Below are 7,898 nucleotides of genomic sequence, written 5' to 3'. Positions count from 1 at the left end.
TATAACTAATCATATTCTTCTTTCCCCTTCTATTGGTTGGAAACTCAGAATTCACTTACTCATTTATTCAATTTTTACTTATCATATTTGTACATTTTATTTCAGAAGTTGTTATGTTCCAGGTACTGGAAAAGAAACATTGAACGTGACATGTTCTTGTGGAACATTTATTCTTGTGGGCATGGAGACTGGAAAGAAAAGACATGAAACAAACAAACAACAAAATACATAAGAAAAATACTTTCATAGAGATAATGTTATGAATGATATTAAATGAACTGACAACACTGAGTTGAATTTTGACTAATTCAGGACAATTGCCAACGTGCTGGGATCAGAGCATCTAAACAAATGGAATAGCAAGGACAAAAAAAAAAAAAGGCAAGAATCTTGACTGCTGATGAAAAATAGGAAGAGAAGAAGGCTGCAAGAGTATTAGACTTAGTGTGCTGTCAGGTAAGTCAGAGACCTGGACAGAAATTGATAGTGCCTGTACTGTAGCATGAAGAGGTAATTAAGGCTTTATTCCATATGTGAGAGGAAGCCCTTCCAGGGTCTTAAACAGAGGGCATTCTGTATGCTGTCAACTCTTTAGAAATCTATGATTTACACATATATAAGTGCAATGGCACCCCCACTCCAGTACTCTTGCCTGGAGAATCCCATGGATGGAGGAGCCTGGTGGGCTGCAGTCCATGGGGTCGCTAGGAGTCGGACACGACTGAGTGACTTCACTCTCACTTTTCACTTTCATGCGTTGGAGAAGGAAATGGCAACCCACTCCAGTGTTCTTGCCTGGAGAATCCCAGGGACAGGGAGCTTAGTGGGCTGCCGTCTATGGGGTCACACAGAGTCGGACACAACTGAAGCGACTTAGCAGTAGCAGCAGCAAGCATATGCATTCTTAGTTTCTCCCATGCTGATCTTCTATTCTGATTTCTGTGTTCTCTAATCTTGTCAACTTATTATTTAAATCTCAATATTCGCTGTGTATATGTATTTCTTGCAAGCTTATTAAAATCTTAATAAAAAGGTAGATCATAAATTTAAAAATTAAACAAATTATGATTTGCTGAATATGTTTTTGAGAAGAATTAATTTCCAAAGACCCAAGTTTGGTCTTTAAAAACTCAAAGTCTGAGAGCCTAAAGATCTCTGTTTTTGTTTACAGAAGAGGGTAGGTGGGTTGGAAAGTGAATTTCGAGCCAGGCAGGAGGGTGAAGACACAATTGAGGGATGAGGGCTAGGAAAAACTGGAAGTGCAAGCTTGGTCTAAAAACACTTGCTTTCATTTTTCCCAACTCTAGACCAACCAAATAAAATGTGTTTTCCCCTTAGAATGTGGTGTTTTCCATTATGCCTGTTGAAGGTCTTGGGCCACAGATTCAGGTGTGAGAGAAACACTATTTTATTTTCCTTATATCAACTCCCTCCTCACTGAGATGTGAGAAATCCCTATGAGTAATGGGAATCTGTCCCTCATTCTAGGGTATAAGACTCAAACTTAAAATGATGCAAGAAATTATGGGAAGGAATGATAATTTTCAGTGTATCATGGTAACTGCTGCCAACCTCATCTCCAAGTCCAGAGCAACCACTCAAAATCCAGTGGCTCTCCATTCCTTGCCACATATCTGATAAAGGAATATCACTTTGGGGTAGGATCCTGTGGGGGCTTCCCTGATAGCTCAATTGGTAAAGAATCCACCTGCAATGCAGGAGACCCCTGTTCAGTTCCTGGGTTGGGAAGATCACCTGGAAAAGGGAAAGGCTACCCATTTCAGTATTCTGGCCTGGAGAATTCCATGGACTGTATGGTCTATTCTATAGACTGTATAGTTGTGTCTACAAAGAGTCAGACACAACTGAGTGACTTTCACATTAGGATCCTGTGATTCAAGTTTCATCTCCCGAGGTGCACCATGCTACCAACACTTGTATGGGTTGGCACCCTCCCTGTTTCTTTGCCACAGAGCACTTCCTGCGTCCCATTATTCCCTGGACAATCTCCCCCAACATACCTTCACTCACTCCAACCCCTATTTCATTCCCTGACCCAAGAAAGCTTCAGCATCAACTTTGAAAAGATACCCTCTCTTTCCTTTCTTGTCAGTAAATCAAATGGACTTTCTTCAATTGGCTTTGAATTTCTGAAACAGTCTTTTTCATGTTATTCTTAGTGTTCAAATAAAGATTCACAAAAGTCTGGTTGACTCAAATAAGAAAGAAGAGAGAAATAAATTAAAAAGCTAATAAAATTATTATTTCAAAAACAAATCATACCTTTTACAAACCATTTCTGCTTGAAAGTATTGTCATAATTTTTTAAATTCACATGAAAATTCTGCTAACAGTTCACTGACAAATCACAAATATTGCTTTCTGAATTTTCTTAATGTTGAATTCATTTTTTAATATTGATAAATATCATTTAGTTAAGAATAGGAGATGTAAAAACATATATAATGGCAAATTAATGTAGAAAGTAAAAAAGATTCAGAATGTGTCTCTAGGACTGAGGAGCAGAAGAACTGAAACTATCAATATTAATATGTTAAGTCAGTGAATGTAAGATCCCGATGTTTAAGAACTTTGGAGGAAATTCACTGTAATTTTGCAACAATATGATTATATAACCATTATCTGTGACTCTGAATGTTCCTTATTTTGGAAACTTTCAGGAGTCTCTGTAAAGAGGTCAACTTCAGTATTCCATTTTAGATCAATTATTTTTGATAATGATTAGATGAAATCAAGGGTAATATTCAAAATATTTTTTTAAGTAAAAGAGATACATGGATCAGTTGGACAGATATAAAAAGCAAAGTTCTATGGCACCTGGCTTGAACCCTGTACTTAACTGTTGGAACATAAAAAGGTATGAAGCTTGCTGAGAAAGGAGCTGTAATGGGACTGGAATCTGGGAAATTATTTGTCTATTTCTGGCAAAGTATTTCAATATTTTAACAACTAATAGCAACTGGTGTAGCAGCTATCAGCTCTGTGTGTAACTATGTATGTATCATTCAGTGAGTCAGAGAAGTTGGGTCAAGTAAATGCAAGTATGTATTTCCTCTCTGAATAATGGAAATGAAAAATGACAGGAAATTAATTACATGTTACAGATGATAGAGGAAGGATATAATTTCAAGTTCAGTCTAAAGGTACACACTATCTTAAGCAGTATTTTAACATTTTTTATATTTAACTCCATCTGGTCACATCTCCTCATTTAAAATAAAGTATGTTTCCCAGCTCCCCACTGCTAGCCTTGTTCCCATGTTTCCAACCCTGTGTCCGTTTCCTTCATATCATATATCACTAATTGTAATGTTTTTAATTTATATGTCTTAGTTTAAATGTCAGGGCTTCACATTTATTTGGTAATTGTTCTGTATGTGTATGTGCTTGTGTGTGTCTGCTTATCCTGGTTTTTTTGGCTAGAATGCAAGCTTCTTGAGACCAGGACCACTTTTGCATCAGGCATATCTGTATCCCTTGTATTCACAGTGCCTGGCACAAAGATGATCAATAATTTATTGACTAAAATAATGATCCAAAATCATTAGCCAATCACTCCACCTCCATTTTAGCACTTAATGTTTTTTAAATGATGTGAACTCATTGAGAATAGGGGCTGGTCTCATTTGTCTGTGTGTGTATGCTGGTCTGTTACCCAGGGCAGGACCCAAAGATGGAGTTATTAAATGGCAGCTGAAAGGCAAAAGGAAGACAGAGAAAGCTGTTTCTATTACTTCTCCACAACAAAGACACAATTATTTGGCCAGACTCAGATGCTTAACTAATCAAAGGTTGAATCTCAACCTCCAAACGTGGGGTTTATTCCAAGATCATATGAGTTATAAAGAAAAAAAAAAAGAAAAAGAAAGGAATGCAAACTATTTCTGCCTGAAAGCATGTTCTTACTCTAAAAGTCATATGAAATATCCAGCAGCAAGTTACTGACAAATCACAAGCATTGATGTCTGAATTTTCTGAATTATAAATTTCAAATGCTTCATCTTAGAAAACCAAGAAATAATAATAACCTAATTCTGATGTCTCTCCCAACTTCTAGAAAGCTGGAGAAATTTACAAATAGTTAAATCTTTCTCCACCTCAGGGAAACAAAAGGGAAACTTGACTTTCTCCTTCAAAGCTTTAGGTTTGGGATTCATAACCATTTGATGCAATGCAGCATTCACATGGCTACAGTCTATGGTGTTGCAAAAGACTCGGACACGCTTCAGCGACTAAACAACAGTAACAACATTCACAAGAACTGGAAAAGTCCTGCAGGGAGACAAAGCCAGGGACAGGGGGAGACTCCCTGTGGTTAGTCTGCTGCTGCTGTCATATGCTGCCTTAGAACAAATGGTGGTCGCTGGGTCTTTGCATTTCAGTTGAGAAGCAATGAATACATCGGTTTTATTCATATAAAATTATCTACATTTTTTGAAAATAATTTGGAAAATAATAAACTGCCTTTTTTAAACCTTTCAGTTAAATAATGGCACTGCTCTTCAGAATATAAAATATACTGTGATTATGAAATTATAGACACAGTATGTGCCTTAATGACTCTAAGTAAAGAATGCCAGATTTAGCAAATAAACTTACAGGATTTCCAGGTAAATTTAGATACACAAAGAGGAGTTTGGATTTTTTATTTTGTTTTTTTTAGTATATGCATGTTTCATGCAACATACATGAAAAAAAGTATTTGTGGTTATATGAAATTCAAGTTTATCTGAGTGTCCAGGAAATACTTCCAAAAGTATGAATTCCAATTTTTCCCCCAACTACTTTTGGCTATTGATTTAACCTCTTTGCTCCTCCCCTGTCTGGAAAATGAGAGTCGACACATCCATCTTGCACAGCTTTTGAGACAGCTAAATGAGACAATGTGTTTCCTCATATAGGTGCCAGTTCAGAAATAAACTTAAGCACACCTTTCAATGTTAAGACACATTATTAGTCAAGATAAGGCTCAGCATATACCATGTTGCTGCTGCTGCTGCTGCTGCTGCTAAGTCGCTTTAGTCGTGTCCAACTCTGTGCAACCCCATAGATGACAGCCCACCAGGCTCCACCGTCCCTGGGATTCTCCAGGCAAGAACACTGGAGTGGGTTGCCATTTCCTTCTCCAATGCATGAAAGTGAAAAGTGAAAGTGAAGTTGTTCAGTCGTGTCCAACTCTTTGCGAACCCATGGACTGCACGCAGCCTACCAGGCTCCTCCATCCATGGAATTTTCCAGGCAAGAGTACTGGAGTGGGTTGCCAGTGCCTTCTCCAATATATCATGCTAACTATGTTGAAATGCCCAATCTCCTAACATTAAAAGCTTGTATTTCTCTCTCATGCATTGCTTGAGATTCTATGTAGCTTCTCAGTAGTCCAGACAGCATGGATCTTGTAGCCCTACCATTTTGCCATGGGGCTACCTTCCTAATCATCAGGCACAAGTAAGAAGGACATAAGAACTGTGCAAGCAATTAACTGTTTCAGCCTGGAAGTGATACTTCACTTCTGTGCATGATCCACAGACAAAATTTGTCATATAGCCCTACCTAGCTACAATGGGCAGCAAAATATAATCCCCACATACTTGTAAGAAGACAGGAACCTGTATGAGTGAGCCCTACAAGTCTTTACTGCAAAGGTTATCACAATATTAGAAGCAATTATAGAATCTGCAAGTTAACTAAGCACTCAGTGGTCCAAACTTCTTCCTAATCTGAACATCACTTCCAGGATATCACTAATGCTTCGTCAACCCTTAGCTTGAATGCCTCCAGTAGGAAGAGACTCTTGGATCATTGCTAATGATTTTCATCTTTGTTGAATTTGTTCAACTCAAATCTGTGTCCTTACAATTCCTAAAGTTTGTTCCACTCTATCACTGTCAATATTTGTGCTTTGTTGAAAAACAACAAAGAAAAACTACTATAGAAAATAAGGTAAAAAATGGAGAAGGCATAATTATTATAAGAATGAAGAATAAACAAATACTTGAGAAAAGAATAGATCACTTTTAAAGCTAAGAATACTAAGGGAAATTACAATGTATAATCAGTCAATTAGTTTTCTTTCAATTTCTTAGAAGCTACTCTCCAGAAGATGGGAATAATGGTGCAATAGTGTTGTGGGGGTGGGGGGGAGGAAAGGGAGGGTGTTTACTACAAAATAAATGTTTCCTTTTTATTCTAGTTGCTGTGTCTATGTATCACTTTTATTTTGAAAGAATAATTTTATGTGGAAAATTTCAAATTATAAGAAAAGCAAGCTTAATATCTTTGACCAATTTAGGGCTATATTTTTAAATCCACAGGTCAGGTAAAAGTGTTTAGTGTACCACACTATATTCTGAAAGATAATAAACTGCAACAATGGCAGTGCCTAAAGTTTTAAGGACCCTTTTGAATTTGGTGATTAAAATAATAATGGAAATATTGAATATATATGTTCTATGAGTAGAGAACATAAATTGGATTTCTATGCTTCACTTATTCAAAAGAAAAGTTTTGTTTGCTTTCCATTTGATCTTTCCCACTAATTAGTATCTGGGCTTAATTTTCCTTCTCATCAGGTTTCTATTTTGTTCATTAAAACCTTTTGTGCATTCTGGAGGGAAATCACTGACTACTTCAGAAAGAATAAAGAGCTCTATTTTTTACTGACCTACTTATAATTCTGAATAAGAAAATAACCTACTAGTAGAACTCATTTCAAATTATAGGAAATGATTTAATAATGACCACTGACTAAAAGGAGACTCAAATAGCACCTGGAACATTACCCCAGGGTTAAACAGGAGCTTGATATTAAAAGGTTATAGTCTATACTGGTTAATACAAGTCATTAACACAGCTTATAAATGAAACACATCTTCTATTAACCAATTTCTTAGTCCCACGGACATCAGTTTACTGCTTTTTATAATTCCCTCTCTGCTTGCTCTATCCCTGTACTCTGTCTACAACTGTAATGTTTATTTCAAACTGTATAGTAACAACCACAGTCAGCTGTAATGTCCTGGAAATACTTCTGGATATGGTACTAAAAAAACACATTAAAGCCCAGATTGCATCTTTACTGGTATGTAAACATGAGCAATCATTTTTGTTTTATGAACCTCTGTGAATAAACATACCTGGCTTATAAAGTTTGTGTGAGGATTAAATGAAATATATGCCACACACTTGTATCCAATATTGTAAGTTCTGAGAGTATAAGTTCCTTACCCATTTTCATGTCCATGGAGACAAAAGGGTTCATCATGAATGATTAATTGACATGTATCTTTATTATCAACAGTCTAGATGAAGAGTTGTTATAAAACAAGCAAAAAGCAAGCATAAAAGTTGAAAAATAGAAATTAATGATCCCTTGAAAGACAGATACTATAAAATAAGAAGTGCTAATAGTTCATTCCTTATTAAAAATAAAATGCTTTTTCTTTACAGTCTATATCAACATATAAAGTCATACTTAGGGATTCTTATATTTTACCAAGGTAAGAAGCCACTGTTGACATTAACAAGAACTTTTTGTAGGTCTCAAGAATTTTTAGGTGCTGAAAGAAATAGATATGAATAAACAGGCACAAGAACATTTATAATAAATAGCACGCCAACCTCCATGCCTCACTTTCTTATAGTGACTCAAAATAATGAAATTTTCCTCCACTTTTCTACATGGATGTGAATTTCTGCCCAGGGAATACTGTTTCCTCTCACTCCCTCATACTAAATGTTCCAGAACAATCAAGTGCAGAAGCTCATTTATATTACCGATAGCACTTGTAACCTTGTGCTGTGACTCTAATGTGAGAGGTTAGGTTGGTAGAGTGCTCTCAGTTAAAAGCCGTACAGATAAAATTCACACCGTTAAAGAC

This window comes from Bos indicus x Bos taurus, chromosome 8, assembly GCF_003369695.1.
Source record: "Bos indicus x Bos taurus breed Angus x Brahman F1 hybrid chromosome 8, Bos_hybrid_MaternalHap_v2.0, whole genome shotgun sequence".
Taxonomy (NCBI): domain Eukaryota; kingdom Metazoa; phylum Chordata; class Mammalia; order Artiodactyla; family Bovidae; genus Bos; species Bos indicus x Bos taurus.
The sequence above is the reverse complement of the archived record's forward strand: the minus strand, read 5'-3'. Positions refer to the sequence as shown.